Here is a 22,206-nt window from a genome sequence, read left to right as displayed (position 1 = left end):
TAACCAACATACCATCCCACCCGTCTGGCCTTCACATCAGGCCCTAAACAAACATACCACCCCACCCTAACCCTCCACATCAGCTTCTAGACCCATGGCTCCTGAATACCCGATGAACTTGTCCTGAACAGACTTCATGGCTCATTGGTGAAATGGCTTAAGTCCTGTATGCTCATTGGGTGAAGAGGTGGAGAGGTACCTGCATGCTCATTGGGTGGAGAGGTACCTGTATGCTTGCTGGGTGGAGACATGGAGAGGTGGAAAGTAGTGGAGGCTGCTGTGGGTAGAACAGCTCATAATAATGCCTATAATGTAGTAAACATGGTTTCACGTTTGACACCATTCCATTTACTCCATTCCAGCCATTATTACGAGCCGTCCACTGGTGGAAAAGTACTTTGATATGTCTGTACCTTGAGGTTCCCATCAGGTAATACTTTCATAAGTGAGATGTGTGTGAGTGTTTGCACAAAAGATGGGTTTTGCTTCTACATCTGCATTGCTTGCTGTTTGGGGTTTTAGTCTGGGTTTCTGTATAGCACTTTGTGACATCGGCTGATGTAAAAAGGGTTTTATAAATACATTTGATTGATTGATTACCATCATTTTCGCAGCCAGCTAGTCCAGCTCCATTCTAGCATAGTTAAACATAAAGATAACAGGCAGGTCAACATGCAAAATAATATATTTAATAATACAGAAACACACAGCATGAAAAAGAGAATGACTTCCATTTTTCAAAAGGCTAATTATCATCTGGTAACTAGCTAATAGAAGGGGTACTGTCTACTGAGACTATAAATAAAGAGTGACTGCCCCTAAAAAACGTATCGTTTTGAAAATTGCCTTTGTGGACTCGATATTAGTCAGAAACATGAATTATTGCTTTAAAATGGACTACAATGTGTAAATACGATCATTTAGGTAATATAACCAGTCTCGTCCAAAATGGAGATTTGCAAAATGATAGGAGAAATTGTATGTCACAGAAAGAAGGGTACAGTAACAGAATGAAGGGTACTGTAACAGATTTCCTTGGGTTGGATTTATTTAAATCCTGCCCACATAAGGCAGTACTCAAGTCATTGTCAATTCGGAGCACAACTGCACACCAATTGCCTATGGTCAATTTGGTTTGACATTTAATATCCTGAAGGGGCTAGTTAGGGACCATTAGTAAATTACACAAAGGTCAATAACATCAAATTTCAATGACTTAAAAATCTCATACCAACTATACATTTTAGAAATTCAAATACATGAATTGAAACCATGTAATGAGACAGCTTACATGCAACATGAAAATATTGTCCCATTTACATTGTGCAATTTATTGACAGTCCCTAATTAGCCCAAGAGTGAGAGGTGGTTAAACCAACATTGCCACAGTCGCACACCAGCTGGTGGAAGCTAAATAGCCTAGGCGATTTCAAGACACAAGACCTGGTTAGACTCAGGTTGCCTAGAAGGGTTAATGACTGTAACTGTGGACTGTTTTGGCAGAGTGAATGTACAAATTCTTGTGAACACACACACAATAGAAACCCATATTAAACCATTCCGCTGAAACAAACTCTTGTTTGGCTTCAGTCATGACCACTGCATTTCTTAATGACCAAGCCAAAAAACGAGGACAAATCAGAAAGTTCAGCCCTCCTTTAATTCATAAATGTTGAATGTTTTGCGTATTTGAGCATCTGTCAGACTTGCCTTTGATGACATGCCTCATGTACGAGACTCCACGTTTAATAAGGGACATAAATCATGTGCCGAGGGTTTTTTCAATTCCTCATACGCTTGTTTTGGTTCCCCACATGTCAAAAAATAAGCATACCTCCCATGGTTACGGCTTCAGCTTTGATAAATCTCATTAGACCCCTTTTTACCCTATTTGCATAATCTTCTCTCATGTTTCACAGGGCCTGCCTGGGCTATCAGAAACCTCACTTCATTATGGATACATGGGGGTGGCAAACCCAACAAGTGTTTTTCGCTCATTTCCCTCGTAACACAAGGCATGCAAATGTCATCGTGCTCCGTAAATGCTCCCTAAAACACTTTATATGAGCTCAGATGTGGTTGAGAACATCAAAGTTATCTCTGCATGGTTTGCTCCATCTTCAAACAGGGACTGAGCACCACGTTACAAAATACCCCAGTTATTCGCTTATTTTAATTAATAGGATCCCCATTAGCCGTTACAAATGCAGCAGCTACTCTTCCTGGGGTACAAACCAAAACAGGAAACATGACATAATACATAACATTTAATAGACAAGCACAGCTCAAGGACAGAACAACATTCATTTTAAAATAAGAATATAGAAATAAAAAAAAGAGGTCCTGACAAAAGTCTGAGAAAGCAGAGAGGCAGTGTACTCAAGGACTACATTCAGTCACATCTATCAAGGACATGCTTGAATGAACACATATCAGTTTACATATACATTATTAAAGTTATTTAGTTGAGACAGAACAGAGGAGTTGTCGTGAGGAATTTTTTTAATTTGTTTTTAAATCTAATGTCGCTGTTTGCTTGGATTATTTGACATGGTTGGGTGTTGGAGGCGTGCGTGGCCACGCAGTCATGGGTGAACAGGGAGTAGAGGAGGGAGATAGAGGAGGGAGATGAACACCATTGTTGAGGCTCAGCGAAGTGTAGGTGTTGTTTCCTACCTTCACCAACTGGGGGCTGCCCATCAGGAAGCCCAGTTGCACAGGGCAGGGTTTAGACCCAGAGCCTTGTGCTTAATGATGAGCTTGGAGGGTACTATGGTGTTGAATGCTGAGCTGTAGTCAATGAACAGCATTCTTACATAGGTATTCCTCTTGTCCAGATGGGACAGGGCAGTATGCAGTGCGATGACGATCGCATCGTCTGTGGATCTATTGGGGCAGTAAGCAAATTGAAGTGGGTCTAGGGTATCAGGTAAGTTAGAGGTGATATGATCCTTGACTAGTCTCTCAAAGCACTTCATGATGACAGAAGTGAGTGCTAAGGGAAATAGTAATTTAGTTCAGTTACCTTTGATCCCTTGGGTACAGGAACAATGGTGGCCATCTTGAAGCATATTGGGAATGAAAGACTGGGAAAGGGAGAGATTGAATTTTCTTCAGCACCTGACCATGAGAGCTGTCTTGTGCAATACAATGCCTTTGCGTTCAGCAGTTCCTTTTATATGCTCTCAATATTCCCACGTTACATTATGTGGTTGTTTTTCCTGTGCTAGTATAGTGCTTTGATCAAGCCAAATATTGTTACATTTTTCATCTGGTTTAGTGCGACGACTCATCTTTAGTACACCGTACACAGAATCTGCTCTAACGTTATGGGGAATATTGAGGTCATAAATAAGTAATGCTGTTATGGATACTGTAGTGAAAAAAAGGGGCTGTAGTATGGCGAGTTGTTGTGTGTGTGTGTCATGGGCAACATGTTTGGGTAGACATAAAGCGGGCTTATTCATGACTCTCTGGCTGGTAGGATTCTGGGAACAATGGGAGAGAGTCCCAACAAAGAACAGTCATTTCAGTGTCCCTTCATTTAGGCTCTCTATTCTTCCCTTCTTTAGCCTCTGACTGACAGACAAGTCCATGTTTAATCCTTGGGTTCTTTTCCCTCCATTTCCCTCCATCTTGCTTCAGCGAGTTCCCGCAGGAATAAATCCTTCCCTTGTTTTCCAGGCCCAGCCTCAATGTGAAGTAGCTGGACCCAGCCAGTCGAAGTGCTAATATCATTTCTTATTGATTTCTTGTTGACCTCCCATGAAGCAGTCATCATGCTGTAATACACTCCACACGTCTTCTTAATGAAATCAATAAACCCTGAACAGTTACTCCAACAGATCTCGTACATGTTCTCACGCACACACACACACACGCACGCACGCACGCACGCACACACACACACACGCACACACACGCAGGCACACATCAAGACACTGCAACTGAGATGAAAGAGTGCATATATGATCTCTCAGAAAACAGTCCTCATAGTTCTCGTTGGCTATGATATCCACTAATTAATTCAAAACGTTTCATATTTTAGGCCTGACCGTGTACTGTACGTTGGGTAAAGATTTAATTTAGATTTTGGTCAAACTTCGGTATTATGGGGGAAAAAAATACATAAATCTAGAAAAACATTTAACAGTTTTGAATTAACTAGCCGTTGAATGCAACTCAAAATATGTTTTTGACGGCCCACACGCACGGCCCGTACGCACGGCCCGTACGCACGGCCCGTACGCACGGCCCACACGCACGGCCCACACGCACGGCCCACACGCACGGCCCACACGCACGGCCCTTACGCACGGCCCACACGCACGGCCCATACGCACGGCCCATACGCACGGCCCTTACGCACGGCCCTTACGCACGGCCCACACGCACGGCCCACACGCACGGCCCACACGCACGGCCCTTACGCACGGCCCACACGCACGGCCCACACGCACGGCCCACACGCACGGCCCACACGCACGGCCCACACGCACGGCCCACATGCACGGCCCATACACACGGCTTCTGATTTATCAAACAGCATCAGTTCTCCAGAATTACAAACACAGAAATGTCAGATTTTGAATAGAACACTATTCATCACCAATGCTGTCACAGGTTGTTATATCTATTCAATACTCTGGATTTGACAGATTACTTTTAATACCTAAGAATAAACCGAAAAATGCATATTACGTTGAAATATTGTTATAGTTGTTTGAATCCATTTGAATTGTATGACCTCGTGGAGAGAAAGGCAACGTAGACAACCGAATCACACTTTCCCCTAATAATAGAAGTTAATCTCTAATCCCTATTGTCGTAGGAAACATTGCATATTGGCTCTATCGAGGAAAGGGGAAAGACAACACTACACCCCTTTACTCGTAGAGGGGAAAAGTACACCTCTGTGCATTCATATGTGAGCAGAACAATAAAGAAAAACAGAACAACAAACAGGGGAGCATCAAAACACACCAACAAACAGGGGAGCATCAAAACACACCAACAAACAGGGAAGCATCAAAACACACCAACAAACAGGAGAGAATCAAAACACACTAACAAACAGGAGAGAATCAAAACACACCAACAAACAGGGAAGCATCAAAACACACCAACGAACAGGAGAGCATCAAAACACACCAACAAACAGGGGAGCATCAAAACACACCAACAAAAAGGGGAGCATCAAAACACACCAACAAACAGGGGAGCATCAAAACACACCAACAAAAAGGGGAGCATCAAAACACACCAACAAACAGGGGAGCATCAAAACACACCAACAAAAAGGGGAGAATCAAAACACACTAACAAACAGGAGAGAATCAAAACACACCAACAAACAGGGAAGCATCAAAACACATCAACGAACAGGGGAGCATCAAAACACACCATCAAACAGGGGAGCATCAACCACACCAACAGTGGAGCATCAAAACACACCAACAAACAGGGGAGCATCAAAACACACCAACAAACAGGGGAGCATCAAAACACACCATCAAACAGGGGAGCATCAAAACACACCAACAAACAGGGGAGCATCAAACAGAGACTTAATACGTAGAGAAGATAGCCAGTGGCTGTATGCGAGTAGTGAGCAAGGTGGGTATATCACTGTGTTGGGATCCGTTTGTTTACACACACACACACACACACACACACACACACACACACACACACACACACAAACAAACAAAGGTTCTCCTCTCGAGTGTGTGATGTTCTCTACGTACTCAATGGCAGAGGATCTGTTTGGATGACATCCAGCAGCAGCAACGACAACGCTGTTGTTCAAGTTATCCAGGTGTTTTTTTTTTGCCATGTAGCCATTGCAGCTATAAGCCAATGTTGACAATGGGGCTTTTCCACCATGTGATTTTCAAGTGTCTCTCTGGCCCAGGGCCAAAACAGCAAAATACGCCACTATGCCCCAAATGGGCCTGTTACTTTAGTGATATCAAGTGAAGTGGTATCGTTAACACTAAGCCCTTTAGTGATATCAAGTGGTATCATTAACCCTAAGCCCTTTAGTGATATCAAGTGGTATCTTTAACCCTAAGCCCTTTAGTGATATCAAGTGAAGTGGTATCTTTAACCCTAAGCCCTTTAGTGATATCAAGTGGTATCTTTAACCCTAAGCCCTTTAGTGATATCAAGTGAAGTGGTATCTTTAATCCTAAGCCCTTTAGTGATATCAAGTGAAGTGGTATCTTCAATCCTAAGCCCTTTAGTGATATCAAGTGGTATCTTTAACCCTAAACCCTTTAGTGATATCAAGTGAAGTGGTATTTTTAATCCTAAGCCCTTTAGTGATATCAAGTGGTATCTTTGGTGGATGGTGCGCCATAAGCCTGGCATTGACTTAATGATTCAGTGAATGACATTAACGATTCAGTGAAGGATTTATCGACTTAGTGATTCAATGAATGATATGAACAATTCAGCAAAGGATTCATTGGCCTAGTGGTTCAGTGAATGATATGAACGATTCAGCGAAGGATTCTTTGACCTAGTGGTTCAGTGAATGATATGAACGATTCAGCAAAGGATTCATTGGCCTAGTGGTTCAGTGATTGATGTGAACGATTCAGCGAAGGATTCTTTGATTTAGTGGTTCAGTGAATGATATGAACGATTCAGCGAAAGATTCTTTTACCTAGTGGTTCAGTAAATGATATGAATGGTTCAGTGAAGGATTCATTGACCTAATGGTTCAGTGAATGATATGAACGATTCAGTGAAGGATTCGGATGCAGTTAGTGATATCTTATTTCTCAACAAATTTCTCAAAGACGTGTAAGGAATGTGAGTGGAATACCTGCAGGATCGGGAACATTCAAAGCAAAGGAATACCTCTAAACTGGTTTGATGAGAGGAAATGTTAATGGTTAACTTAGTAATACGATTCTAGTGGAAGATAGAAGATGGTCCATGGTGGACACAAGACTTACAGCGTCAAGACTGGAAAAGATGGATGCTGGTACAAGGTGGACACAAGGCTTACAGAGTCAAGACTGGAAAAGATGGAAGCTGGAACAAGGTGGACATAAGGCTTACAGAGTCAAGACTGGAAAAGATGGAAGCTGGTACAAGGTGGACACAAGGCTTACAGAGCCAAGACTGAAAAAGGAGCAGATAACTTTTAAATGATCTCCGGGGTTGGAGAAAAGAGTGGATTTAGGATGATGGGTCGATGATAGGGATGACTATTATCAGATAAAGAAGGACTACTGCCCCCCGGGGTGACAGAGATTGAACCAATGGACTTAGTCAAAGACTAATTTTAGTCGTAGAAATACTCAATTTAATCTCAAACTCAGAGAGGAGAAATTATATATTCATGCGATTTCTCAATTTAAGGCCAGTATGTTTAGTATCTCTCTCAAATTAGCATTGTGAGTCCATGCAGTAAATGGTGTGTATATACAGTAATTCAATGTTAACACCTGAAAAACGAATGTCGGCTCAGCCATACAGTAGGTCTGCGACACACAAGCTGACACATTTAACAGGTTTCACATGAACAACGGTGAAGAGTTGGCGTGTCTGACAGTTGCTGATAACATTGTATATGTGTCGGTCACAGTCATGGATGCTTGAAAGCCAAACGTGTGTGTTTCTTGGCAACAGAAATCTGTGCACTCAAGTTGGAACGCTCTAAATTCAAAATTTGTACTCGCCTCAGATGGGTGGAAATAGCATGTGAAGGAGGGAAGGAGAAAATGAGGGAAAGAGAGAGATGAGAGAGAGAGGAGGAAAGGGGGAGAGAAGGTTAAAGAGAGGCAGGAGGGGAACGAAACGGCAAGCGTGAAAAATGAAAATCAAAAACTATGTTGACTGAGCTGGCACTAAAGAGGATGGGGCAAATGTCTGCACGGTTAACGAGTTCTCCCAAAGACAAAAAAAAAGACTGCTGTTGACCTTCATACACACACACACACACACACACACACACACACACACACACACACACACACACACACACACACACACACACACACACACACACACACACACACACTCAGTTGACAGTTTTTTTTACTTAAAAACAGTCCAACCCCTGCTCAGGTAACTTTTCCCATTCCCACTATTTCAGAGTTATCGTCGTACTGCTACAGATAAAGCTTTCTGTCCGTAATAATCTTGTGACCGTGAAGTTGAATTCCACTGTTAGCTCTGTTACTGTTAGCACAATTGGGAAGCCCATTGTGTTCAGCTTGTCTAGTGCTATTATTTCAAATAACATAAGTATGGATATCCTCGCTTGAGTAAAGGACTTGGGCTGTTACATACATCAGAAAGTATTCACACCCCTTGTTGTGTTACAGGCTGAATTTAAAATTGATTACATTAAGGTGTTTTTTTTCTTTCTTCATTGACCTACACACAATACCCCATAATGTCAAAGTAGAATTCTGTTTTTCAAAATGAAAAGCTGAAATGTCTTGAGTCAATAACTATTCGACCCTTTTGTTATGGTAAGTCTAAATAAGTTCAGGAGGAAAAATTTGCTTAACAAGTCACATAGTAAGTTGCGTGGACTCACTGTGTGTGCAACAATATTGGTTTTAACATGATTTTTGAATGACTACCTCATCTCTGTACCCCAAACATACAGTTATCTGTAAGGTCCCTCAGTCTAGCAGTGAATTTCAAACAGATTCAACCACAAAGACCAGGGAGGTTTTCCAATGTCTCACAAAGAAGGTAGATTGAAAAAAAAGAATGGGAAAATGTTTCACAAACCAGGTGTGAAAATCTCTTAGAGACTTACTCAGAAAGATTCACAGCTTTAATGGCTGCTAATGGTGCTTCTACAAAGTCTTGACTCAGGTGTGGGAATACTTATGTAAATTAAATATTTCTGTATTTCATTTTCAAAAATGTGCACAAATTTATAAAAACATGTTTTCACTTTGTCTTTATGGGGTATTGTGTGTAGAGGGGTGATATAATAAAAAAATGTTTTAATCATTTTTGGATTTAGGCTGTAACAACAAAATGTGGAATAAATCAAAGCGGTATGAATACTTTCTGAAAGCACTGTAGCCATTGGATGCAGTGGATGCAGTGTGATCACTGCATCCAATGGGTACTAATGCATGTATTAGAGATTTTGAGAACTTTCAGTATTAGAGAACTTCAGATGTTGTTATGATGGGAAATAAGGCCAGCTCCAAGGCTGTAAAAACAGACTCTGTAGCTTATTGGCAGTTTTTCAGGAAATTGAGAAATAGATTAACTTCCTCAATCAATAAAACTAAATCTAGCTACATATTATGTTCTATCTCAGATCCTTATGGTGATCTGTGGAAATGTTGGAAACCAGTTAATTGTACTGAAGCGTGGGAATTCCTCTCCTGCCTTGCCTAAACACGTTGTCAGACTCGGGCATCATTACTGAAGAAAAAGAAGATAAGTGATGCTTTTTAATCAACATTTTACCTCAGGCAGGCTTTTTTATTTGAATATAATGTGGTTTGGCTGACCTTTGTAATGACCCTGGTCCTGACCCTGGTCATGACCCTGGTCAGCCAGGTCGACTACCTGCCCCTCTTCCGACAACCTCTAGCAAATCTTTGTTTTCATTTCGACAACTTTCTACTTGTGATGTGCTAATCGCTATGCGCAAGATTGATTAAATAAGAAAACAGCAATGGGCCTGATTTGCTTGTTCCTTTCTTTCTTCAGCTTTCTGTTCCTCTGAATGCTGAATCTTTTACATATATATTTAACCTTATAATTATTTATGGTACCATCCCCAAGGGTCTGGAAGGCAGCATATAGACTTCCCTTATTACAAAAGTGGTAAGCCTTGTGATCTAAATAACTATCGCCCTGTGTCCAAACTCTCTTGCCTAGCAAATATTTTAGAATCCTTGGTAAATACTGAACAAAGATAATTTTTTTGCCACTAAATGTTTTCTAAATGTATACCAGTCAGGTTTCAGACCAGGTCATAGCACCATCTCTGCTAATTCTTTGGTTTAAACATATGTTCTTAAATTATTTGGATAAAAATAATCGTTGTGTGTCCCTTTTTTATTGACCTGTCTAAAGCCTTCGACACTGCTGGTTCGTCATTAGTTATTCAGAGGCTTTCAACAATTGGCTTGGGTCAGGCTGCGTGTAGCTGATTTAAAAATGATTTAAAAGGACAGACCAGAGTTTGTATTTACTGATGGTGTTAAATCAGGTTTTATAGACGTATAAAGGTTGTCCCACAGGGATCGATTCTTGGTCCGGGTTCTTTTAACAATTTACATTAACAATGTTGGTTTATCTGTAATAAATTGTAACTTTCACATGTATGACACTGTTGTGTTATTCATTTTCTTACACAGCTGACCAGGCTCTGTCAGAGCTTCAATCTGCCTTTGTTGCCCTGCAAAAAATCTTTTTTTTTTTTGGACTGAAATTGGTACTAAATGCAGGTAAAACCAAGAATATGTTATTTTTCGAAAATTTTTATCTGATGATTTAATACATACATACTTTGGATGGTGCCCTCATTGACCATGTCCCCGCCTATAAATATCTGGAATCTGGAGAGACAAAAAGCTATCTTTCAAAAAGCATGTTGATGAGTTAGTTAAGATGGGATCAACAGGTCCTATCTTTCATTAAATAGTAGAAAACAAATAATTCAGTCAACATTAATTGCGGTTATATAGGCTAAAGCCATATCTTCTAGTGTAGACACAACTGAAGGCCTGTCTAGAGACCCACACGCATGTACACACACACACATACTCACACACACACACACACACACACACACACACACACACACACACACACACACACACACACACACACACACACACACACAGGTAGTTGTGGGATTGGGGTTTTACATGATATGCTGACCTGGTCAAATGATGACACTGAGCGACCATTTTATTTTCTTGTTCTTTGCCACTGTGTTTTACTAAGTGTTTAAGTGTTATCTCTCGAAGCCGTTTCCAGTGAAACCTTTTACTTTTCTGCGTTTATTGAGATATATTGGCCCTGCGGCTTCATGGAGGTCATGACACACATCCTGCCCCATGTGCACTTACACATTGTCTGTCTGTCTGTCTGTCTGTCTGTCTGTCTGTCTGTCTGTCTGTCTGTCTGTCTGTCTGTCTGTCTGTCTGTCTGTCTGTCTGTCTGTCTGTCTGTCTGTCTGTCTGTCTGTCTGTCTGTCTGTCTGTCTGTCTGTCTGTCTGTCTGTCTGTCTGTCTGTCTGTCTGTCTGTCTGTGCTACGTCTTAAGATGGAGCTCAGCCAAACTATTCTCTTATCTTTTAATCAGGTTATACTTACTGAAAACCATTTACTGTTTAACTGATTATAAGACTGAAACTTAAATAATGAGCTGCTAAGAAAATCTATTGAAATATAGATCAGGAGGAATAGTGTCTGATTTGGTTTCAGTTCTTTTCCATTTTAGACGAATTATTGGTCTAAGGAATGTTTTGTTGACGCTTCTTTGGTCAATAACGTTCAAGCAAGCCATAAAATTATTTATCTGATTAATGATAAGTCGCTTTATCGGGGGGGGCACATGTCACGTCGTGTGTGTAGGTGGCAGGGAAGTCAGGCGCAGGAGAGACAAACTTGGTGTAACTGGAGTAGTTTAATAAAGTAAAAACAAACTCCAAAACCAACGTACATAATAAAATAAACATGAGTACAATAACCCGTCGCACACCAATCCAACAACACGAGCACATAGCAACTAACAATCTCTGACAGGGACATGAGGGGGAAACAGAGGGTTAAATACACAACATGTAATGAATGGGATTTGAACCAGGTGTGTAGGAAGACAAGACAAAACCAATGGAAAAATGAAAAATGGATCAATGATGGCTAAAAGACCGGTGACGTCGACCGCCGAGCACCGCCCGAACAAGGAGGGGCATCGACTTCGGCAGAAGTCGTGACACCACATAACCTATCTCTCTCATGTTATACAAAATTAGACAGCTTTGCATTGGCCGAGACCGTGACCAATGATAATCAACAGAACTGCAAAAAAAACAATCAAACACCAACTCATTCAAGTCCCAGTCCCCCCCTCCTCATTCGCTGAGAATATGACATGCCATTTTAGTTACAGTAGAGACAGCATTCTCCCTTTAGATTGACGCCGCTAACGTTATCTATTGCTAGTCCGATGGGGCTTTGGTGCTGTGAGATGTGTGTTTGTCACGCGCCGTTACCTATGTCACGGCTTGTTTGCTTTACGGTACCAACAATGGTGTGAAATCCATTCAGCTTGATCAATGTCTATTTTCATCCGGTGATGTTGCTTCACAGTTCACATTGCCGGGGCCTGTGATGTGTGTGTGTGTGTGTGTGTGTGTGTGTGTGTGTGTGTGTGTGTGTGTGTGTGTGTGTGTGTGTGTGTGTGTGTGTGTGTGTGTGTGTGTGTGTGTGTGTGTGTGTGTGTGTGCGTGCGTGTGCGTGTGTGCGCACGCGTGCAAGTGTTGTGTCAACAGCCTGTACTGTCTCTGACCATAGAAGGGTCGTTCAATGAAAATAATGTTTTTTGCATCCCTTTGATATTGTGTTTTATGTTATTTTAAAAGCCTGTTATATTCAATGAAGTGGATACACATGGATAATTCAATACATTTGTATATGTAGAATGACTTTCTAAAGTGTAAAAATTCAGCATTTTGACATGTCCCTCCGTGCACCCTCTGTTACTTCTAGGAATATTTTAACCCACTTAACCCCAACACATTTTCACCATCATTGTAAAGCTCATAGTTATTTTGTTGCTTAATGTGATTAGTGATTAACTGACCGCTGTCCCTCATTTTTAAGGTCAGGCCCTGTTACGTGAACTGAACTCTCAGAAACGATTCCTTTTTTTAAAATATGTTTTTCTAAAGAAACATTGAACATTTAATAGTCAAATCATAGTGTAAAAGCAGGTGAGCTGGTTGTACTCTTCTTGGAAATTTTCTGGTGTGCAGTGGTGGGAAACTGAGTGGGTCGAGCTTAACACGTCAACCCTGTTACCCACAGATAGACAGGCTAGACATTTGTTTACTTTTTTTTTATTGTGAAGCTTGCATTCAATTGCCACTCCCTGTTGCACACAACAAACTTCCATTCCCCCTGTCACAAGTGTTTGTTAACAACAGCTGGTACGAGATCTCAAATGTTAAGGAAGTCAAGAGGTTCTGCTCGCCTGAGTTAGAATACCTCATGATAAGCTGTAGACCATACTATTTATCAAGACTGTCTATTTACCACCACAAACCGATGCTGGCACTAAGACCGCACTCAACGAGCTGTATAGGGCCATAAGCAAACAAGAAAATGCACATCCAAAGGCGGAAGTCTGATCACAGATTTTAATGCAGGGAAACTGAATCTACCAGCATGTTACCTGCGCAACTAGAGGGAAAAAACCCCACTAGATCACCTTTACTTCACACAGAAATGCATACAAAACTCTTCTTCGCCCTCCATTTGGCAAATCTGACCATAACTCTATCATCCTTATTCTTGCTTACAAGCAAAAACTCAGTCAGGAAATACCAGTGACGTGCTCAATACCTCTTGAGATGGGAAAACTTTATGAAGTTGATCATGTACCCTTTATGACAGAATGTTAAAATTAGGTGAAATCAAACGTTATTTTTTATTATACCAAGTTACACTCCTCAAAAAGCACCAAAGTGGTGGAACGATCCAGAGACACAAACAGTGGAGAAGATGTGAGGCAGCAGAGCTGTAGAGCTGTAGAGTCCCTGGGACAGTATGGGAAATGAGTAGTGAAGTCACCATAAGGGAACGTGATGTTGGGGCTCCCCCTATAGGCCAACGGTGGCACCACATGATACCTGAGACTACAAAGGGAGAGAAAGAGGGAGAGATTCCTCATTGAACACAGTATACTGTCCCAACATTCTAACTGTGGACTTCATGTCCATAGACTGAATTATGGACGACCACACCATCTTTGGACAAAAAAATTAAGCAAAAGCAGACACATTTTCAGGATCTTTAGTGGGAAAATTTGCTGTAAAAATTGGGCCTACAAATGAGGAAAGAAGTGTTATGGGAAAGCAGAGATCTGTTTGATCCAGAGTGGTTCTGTATCTGGCTGATGAGGAGAAATTTCCAGGCTTCTGAGGAGAAGTTTCCAGGGGAGGAGAAAGATCAGAGGTGTTCAGCCCAGCTTCAGGCCTCCTCAGATGTCTGCATAAAGCATAAGTAATGATCTCACTCCAGCCAACTGCATTAGATTAGCAGGTTCACTAGTCTCCACATTCATACATAGTGGAATCAGCCGGCAAGGCATTTAAGAGAGAGGGAACCACAGATACAGTATGGGAGAAAACTTCAGAATCTAGGACTCATGATTTGGATGAGCATGACGTGATAAATACCTTTGTGTTTGTATTTGTATTTATTATGGATCCCCATTAGCTGCAAAAATAAGGCAGTTTATACCATTTTAAAAACATTACAATACATTCAAGGATTTCACAACACATTGTTTGCTCTCAGGTCCCTACTCCACCACTACCACATATCTACAGTACTAAATCCATGTGTACGTGTGTCTATAGTGTGTGTGTGTGTGTGTGTGTGTGCCTATGTTTGTTGCTTTACAGTTCCCGCTGATCCATAAGTTGTATTTTTAGCTGTTTTTTTTCAATCAAATGTTACTGCTTGCGTCAGTTAGTTGATGTGGAATAGAGTTCCGTGTAGTCATGGCTCTATGTAGTAATGTGCACCTCCCATAGTCTGTTCTGGACTTGGGGACTGTGAAGAGACCTCTGGTGGCATGTCTTGTGGGGAATGCATGGGTGTCTGAGCTGTGTGCCAGTAGTTGAAACAAACAGCTTTGTGCATTCAGCATGTCAATACCTCTCAGTAGCAGATTTAGGTATAGGCGACATGGGCAGCCGCCCAGGGCGGCATCTTGCCAGGGGGCGCCCACACAATTTTGGGGAGGAATGGGGACATTTGCGCGATCGGTTTTCTATTGCTCATTTGCACGTCATGTCAATGATATCATGTCACCGTGTGGGACTGTGGGTATATTAACCTTGTCGGAGTGGGCGCCCTGATTCTAGTTTGTGAGCTAGGCAGGCTACTGCCTGGGAAGGTCTCCCACTCAGAAGTATGAGATGGGGAGGGGGCCGGGGTAGGTTGACCTCAGGTCTCCCCACTGGAAGCCCGAGGTAGGGGGAGCGGGGAAATCTATCAAATAGCGCATCTCTAACTTTGTACAGTACTAATGCAAATAGTAAAATAGTAAAATCAGTCACACTGCGAAATGCTACGAAATAAACCACAATTCATTCACAATAGTGTGAATATATAGTTTCACAGACATATTGTCTGGAGGGGGAGGGGGGGCGCTGAAGCAGGGATTCGCCCAGGGAGCCATACAAGCTAGAACCGCCACTGATAACTCTCATAAACACACGTAGTGATAAAGTCAGTCTCTCCTCCACTTTGAGCCAGGAGAGATTGACATGCATATTACTAATATTAGCTCTCTGTGGTCTCTGTTCATCCAAGGCCAGGCCGTGCTGCCCTGTTCTGAGCCAATTGCAATTTCCTACATTTTCCTACAACTGAATAAAACTAGGGCCTTTTGGACCTGCCTTGTTGATAGTGCTGGTAAGAAGGTAGAGCAGCGCTTTATTATGGACAGACTTCTCCCCATCTTAGCTACTATTGTATCAATATGTTTTGACCACGACAGTTTATAATCCTGGGTTACTCCAAGCATTTTAGTCACAACTTGCTCAATTTCCACATTAATTATTACAAGATTTAGTTTAGGTTTAGGTTTGTGAATGATTTGGTCTCAGGAATGGCACTGCAGTCTAAGGCACAGCAGACACATCACTACAGACCCTGGTTCGTTCCCAGGCTGTGTCACAACCGGCCGTGATCGGGAGTCTCATAGGGTGATGCACAATTGGCCCAGCATCGTCCGGGTTAGGGGAGGGTTTGGCCGGGGGGTAGGCCGTCATTGTAAATAAGAATGTGTTCTTAACTGACTTGCCTAGTTAAATAAAGGTAAAATCATGTCCCAAATAGAATTTTTGTAGTTTTACAGATATTTAGGACTAACTTATATATTGCCACCCACTCTGAAACGAACTGCAACTCTTTGTTAAGTGTTGCAGTCATTTCAGTTGCTGTAGTAGCTGACATGTATAGAGTCGTACTCATACATAGACACACTGCCAGTGGCACGTTTTTCCAGTAGGAGACTATGATCAATAATATCAAAAGCTGCACTGAAGTCTAACAAGACAGCCCCCACAATCATTTTATCATCAATTTCACTCAGCCAATCATCAGTCATTTGTGTAAGTACTGTGCTTGTTGAATGTCCTTCCCTATAAGCGTGCTGAAAGTTTGTTGTCAATTTGTTTAGTGTAAAATAGCATTGTATCTGATCAAACACAATTTCTTCCAGAAGTTTACTAAGGGTTGGTAAGAGGCTGATTGGTCGGCTATTTGAGCCAGTAAAGGGGGCTTTACTATTCTTAGGTAGCGGAATTACTTTTGCTTCCCTTCAAGCCTAGGTGCAAACAATTTCTAGTAGACTTAAAATTGAAAATATGGCAAACAGGAGTGGCAATATCGTCCGCTATTATCCTCAGTAATTTTCCATCCAGATTGTCAGATCCCGGTGGCTTGTAATTGCTAATAGAAAACAATCATTTTTTAAAATCTCTTCCACACTCACTTTACGGAATTCAAAATGACAATGCTTGTCTTTCACAATTTGGTCAGATATATTTGGATGTGTAGTGTCAGTGTTTGTTGCTGGCATGTCATGACTAAGTTTGCTAATCTTGCCAATGAAAAAATCTTTAAAGTAGTTGGCAATATTAATTGGTTTTGTGAAAAATGAGCCATCTGATTCAATGAATGATGGAGCTGAGTTAGCTTTTTCCCCCAAAAATGTTATTAAGGTGCTACAAAGCTTTTTATTATCATTCTTCATGTTATTTATCTTTGTTTCATAGTGTAGCTTCTTCTTCTTTTATTCAGTTTAGTCACACGATTTGCCAATCGGTTCTGCAGCCATATTCCTTTTGCCTCATCCCTCTCAACCATACATTCAAGAACATATAGGAAGTATTTGAAAAATTCATAGTAGCACAAAATGCTGCAAAAAGAAGGACATGATTTTGTAGCATTCTGCCTGACTGGAATACGAGCAATTCCCTTGTAAAGATGGAGAAATTCGAACCACATGTCGGATATCCAAGCTTTCTGCTTTTATTCCTCTTGAATGGCACTCCTGCCAGGTCATTTGAGGTCCTCCTTTCCAACTTTCGGGGTCACAAGGTCAGGCAGGTCGCACCATTAAGCCCCCCCCCCTCCCTCTCTCCATCCACCCAGCCCCCCACCTTGAGAAAGTAGGGTCAAGTCCTTGGGCTAGCGTCATCATCTTCATCCTGAATGGCCAGGGAGTTACTCTTTGCTCAGGTTACTGATACAGAGAGAGATGCACCTACTTTCAACTTAGTCAGGTGTGCACGAACTATACTTCCATCATAAAACAGAAAAGGATTATACTAAGCAGTTTTTCCTCAATACCGCACCGGAGTTTTGCTGAGCTTCAGAATTTGCCCTAGCACAGTCTTGATGACTCAAGGGAAGAAGAAGTAAAACAGCCTTAATTAAGTAGGATTTTGACCTTGGATGAGGCCAGTGACTTATGAATGAACCTTGATTCTTCTCCACAGGAGAAGAGATGGAGAGAAAGACTTCAACCCCAGAGCAAGGAGGGAGGACAAAGAAACAGGCCGTAGACCAGTTGAATAGGCCCTGGGATGAGCATTGAATATTCAATACGCGCCAGTGAAATTTCAGTTATGCAGGCAGGCTAGCCTTTTCAGAAGACGCTACGCTCACACCCAGAGCAGATGACAGATCAGACCTGTTATCCCAGGTTATAAATGATTCCCGCGGCCAAATAGAAGAAACATAGGAAATAAATAAAAATAAAAACAGAGAGTAAAATCTGAGCTGTTTTGGATAACCTTGTCCATAGTGGTGAGCATATTAAATGCAAAAAGTTGTGAAGATTTCTGTAAGAGAGTATCAGAGTTATGAGAGGGTTTTGGACCACAGTGGGCCCGAAGGGTGAAGTTGAATTTAGTGCTTTTATGCTTCATCGGTGTGCTGCAGTACTGGCTGTAAATCTCCAGATTGATCAAACCGTTGGGTGAGAGGGATCCAATGCCTTATCTCTGCACTGGGCCTCGGAAAGCAAGAGACTCACTGTCGGTGTGAGTAATGGCAATTGCTATCTTGGGGGAGCTGGACGCTTCAGCTCTGTCACACGCACACACACAGATACACACATACACATTCTCAGACAGAGGCACATACTCAGCAAAGCATTTCCACCTAAAAATGAGATCAACAGAAGATTGTCTTCTCAAAGATATCATATCAAATCAAATTTTATTTGTCACATTTCTCGTAAACAACAGCTGTAGACTAACAGCGAAATGCTAACGGCCCTTCCCTACAACGCAGAGAGAAAGAAAAAGAGAAAAATAATAGAAACATAATAACACAAGGAATAAACACACAATGAGTAGCGATAACTTGGCTATATACACACAAGATACCACTACCGAGTCCATTTACAGGGGTACGAGGTAATAACTTGGCTTTATACACCGGGGTACCAGTACCGAGTCCACTTACAGGGGTACGAGGTAATAACTTGGCTTTATACACCGGGGTACCAGTACCGAGTCCATTTACAGGGGTACGAGGTAATAACTTGGCTTTATACACCGGGGTACGAGTACCGAGTCCACTTACAGGGGTACGAGGTAATAACTTGGCTTTGTACACAGGGTACCAGTACTGGGTCCATGTGTAGGGGTACAAGGTAATAACTTGGCTATATACACGGGGTACCAGTACCGAGTCCATGTGCAGGGGTACGAGGTAATTGAGGTAGATATGTACATATACAGTACATTTGGAAAGTATTCAGACCCCTTGACTTTTTCCACATTTTGTTACATTACAGCCTTACTCTAAAATATATATTTTTTACATCAATCGACACTCAATACCACATAATGACAAATCGAAACTATTTCCATTTTTTTTTTGCATATGTATTAAAAATGTAAAACAGAAATACCTTGTTTACATAAGACCAAGCCATGAGGTCCAAGGAATTGTCCGTAGAGCTCCGTGACAGGATTGTGTCGAGGCACAGATCTGGAGAACGGTACGAAAACATTTCCGCAGGATTAAAGGTCTCCAAGAACACAGTGGCCTCCATCATTATTAAATGGAACAGGTTTCGAACCACCAAGACTCTTCCTACAGCTGGCCGCCCGGCCAAACTGAGAAATCGGGGGGAGAAGGGTCTTGGTCAGGGAGTGACCAATAACCCGATGATCACTCTGACAGAGCTCCAGAGTTCCTCTGTGGAGATGGGAGAATCTTCCAGAAGGACAACCATCTCTGCAGCACTCCACCAATCAGGCCTTTATGGTAGAGTGGCCAGACGGAAGTCACTCCTCAGTAAAAGGCACATGACAGACAGCTTGGAGTTTACTCAAAGGCACCTAAAGGACTCTCAGACCATGAGAAACAAGATTCTCTGGTCTGATGAAACCAAGATGGAACTCTTTGGCCTGAATGTCAAGCGTCACGACTAGAGAAAACCTGGCACCATCCCTACGGTGAAGCATGGTGGTGGCAGCATCATGCTGTGGGGATATTTTTCAGCGGCAGGAACTGGGAGACTAGTCAGGATTGAGGGAAAGATGAACGGAGCTAAGTACAGAGATCCTTGATGAAAACCTGCTCGAGAGCGCTCAGGACCTCAGACTGGGGGGCGAAGGTTCACCTTCCAACAAGGCAACTACCCTAAGCACATAGCCAAGACAATGCATGAGTGGCTTCGGGGCAAGTCTCTGAATGCCTTTGAGTGGCCCAGTCAGAGCCCGGACTTGAACCTGATCGAACATCTCTGGAGACTTGAAACTAGCAGTGCAGTGATGCTCCCCATCCAACTTGACAGAGCTTGAGAGGATATGCAGATAAGAATGGGAGAAACTCCCCAAATACAGGTGTGCCAAGCTTGTAAAGTAAGAAAATGTGTAAAAGAAATCGGGGTCTGAACACTTTCCGAATGCACTGTAGGTAGGGGTAAAGTAACTAGGCAACAGGATAGATAATAGACAGTATCAACAGTATATGAAGAGTCAAAAAAAGTAAATGCAAAACGGGTCAATGCAGATAGTTAAATAATTAACCAAATAGCTACCCAGACTAATTATTTAGCAGTCTTAGGGCTTGGAGGTAGAAGCTGTTCAGGGTCCTGTTGGTTCCAGACTTGGTGTATTGAAGTCTTTTTTAGGGCCTTCCTCTGACACCGCATGGTATAGAGGACATGGATGGCAAGGAGCTCGGCCCCAGTGATGTACTGGACCGTGTGCACTACCCTCTGTAGCGCCTAGTGGTCCGATGGCAAGAAGTTGCCGTACAAAGTGGTGATGCAGCCAGTCATGATGCTCTCAATGGTGCAGCTGTAGAACTTTTTGAGGCTCTGAGGGCCCATGTGGAATCATTTCAGCCTCCTGAGGAGGAAGAGGCATTGTCGTGCCTTCTTCACGACTGTGTTGGTGTGTGTGGACCATGAAAGTTCCTTAGTGATGAGGATACAGAGGAAATTGAAGCTCTCGACCTGCTCCACTACAGCCCCGTCGATGTAGATGGGGGGGGCGTGTTCGGCCATCCGTTTCCTGTAGTCAACGATCAGCTCCTTTGTCTTGCTGATGTTGAGGGAAAGATTGTTTTCCTGGCACCTCACTGCCAGGTCACTGACCTCCTCCCTATAGGCTGTCTCACTGTCGTCGGTGATCAGGCAAACCACCGTTGTCGTCAGAAAACTTAATGATGGTGTTGGAGTCGTGGGTGAACAGGGAGTATAGGACGGGACTGAGCACGAACCCGTTAGGGGCCCCCGTGTCGACGGTTAGCGTGGTGGATGTGGTGTTGCCTACCCTCACCCCCTGGGGGCGGCACGTCAGGAAGTCCAGGATCCAGTTGTAGAGGGAGGGTCCTTAGCTTAGTGATGAGCTTTGTGGGCACGATGGTGTTGAACGGGAAGCTGTAGTCAATAAACAGCATTCTCACATACGTATTCCTCTTGTCCAGGTGGGAGAGGGCAGTTTGGAGAGCAATTGAGATTGCGTCATCTTTGGATCTGTTGGGGCGGTATGTAAATTGGAGTGAGTCCAGGGTGTCTGGGATGACGTGATGATATCATGTTGTTCCTCCCCATATAGCTGCCACTGCAGGACCCCTCTTGATTCATTCTTCATAACATAGGTAGACAAGGATTTTGCCTGAGTGTCTAGCCAGAACATACCATGTTAATCTAGATCCATAAGAAGTACGACTCATTTAGATATTCAACTCACATCAAAATTAACAGGCAGTTGGCAGATAGATGTCCGTTGTTCCGTAGAACTATCACTGGCTCAAACCATTTTATACGGATATATACGAAATCTCTGTGTGGCCAGGGCTCATGTTCAAAAAAGCATCTCAGTCCTTTAACATCACTCCTACTCTTCATGAATACAGACACAGGTCCTGAGTCAGAGCTCAGCTGGTGTCGTTAGCCCACCCACCATTCACACCCACCGAGGTACACAGCCGCACAATATAAAAGAGGCTATCTTACGGTGTCCATATTAGGACAGCCTTAGTATCAGCACAATTTCTTCTAATCTCAGTAATGAGGCGTCTCAGCAGAACTGCAGCACTCTGAGGCTGTCCTATGGACACCATACTCACTACCTTTGTTGTTCTGCAGTGCTGAGCCTCTGGCTACACAGACTAACATGTTAGCGTGCCTCGCTGCACAAGGAGAGCATCTTTCTTATTAATAGCAGACAGTCTTCCCCTCCGGTCTCTCACTAAGGCACTGAACCCACATGCAACTCTGACGCTGTGAGGAAACAGCGGTGGTATCACTGAGAAAAGAGGGCTAGCCCGGCGCTAACCCAAGGCTACTCTAGCTCCTCATGACTCAAGGTGTTTCATCCGAGGTGTTAGGAAAGGTCGCTTATTCCGGTCTCTGTGTGTAAGTCAGTGGATAGCTGTAACGATGTACACTGAGAGTCGGGAAGCAAGATCAGGGAGTGAATACGTT

This window comes from Salmo salar, chromosome ssa16 (assembly GCF_905237065.1).
Source record: "Salmo salar chromosome ssa16, Ssal_v3.1, whole genome shotgun sequence".
Lineage (NCBI taxonomy): Eukaryota > Metazoa > Chordata > Actinopteri > Salmoniformes > Salmonidae > Salmo > Salmo salar.
Note: the sequence above shows the minus strand (reverse complement) of the source record.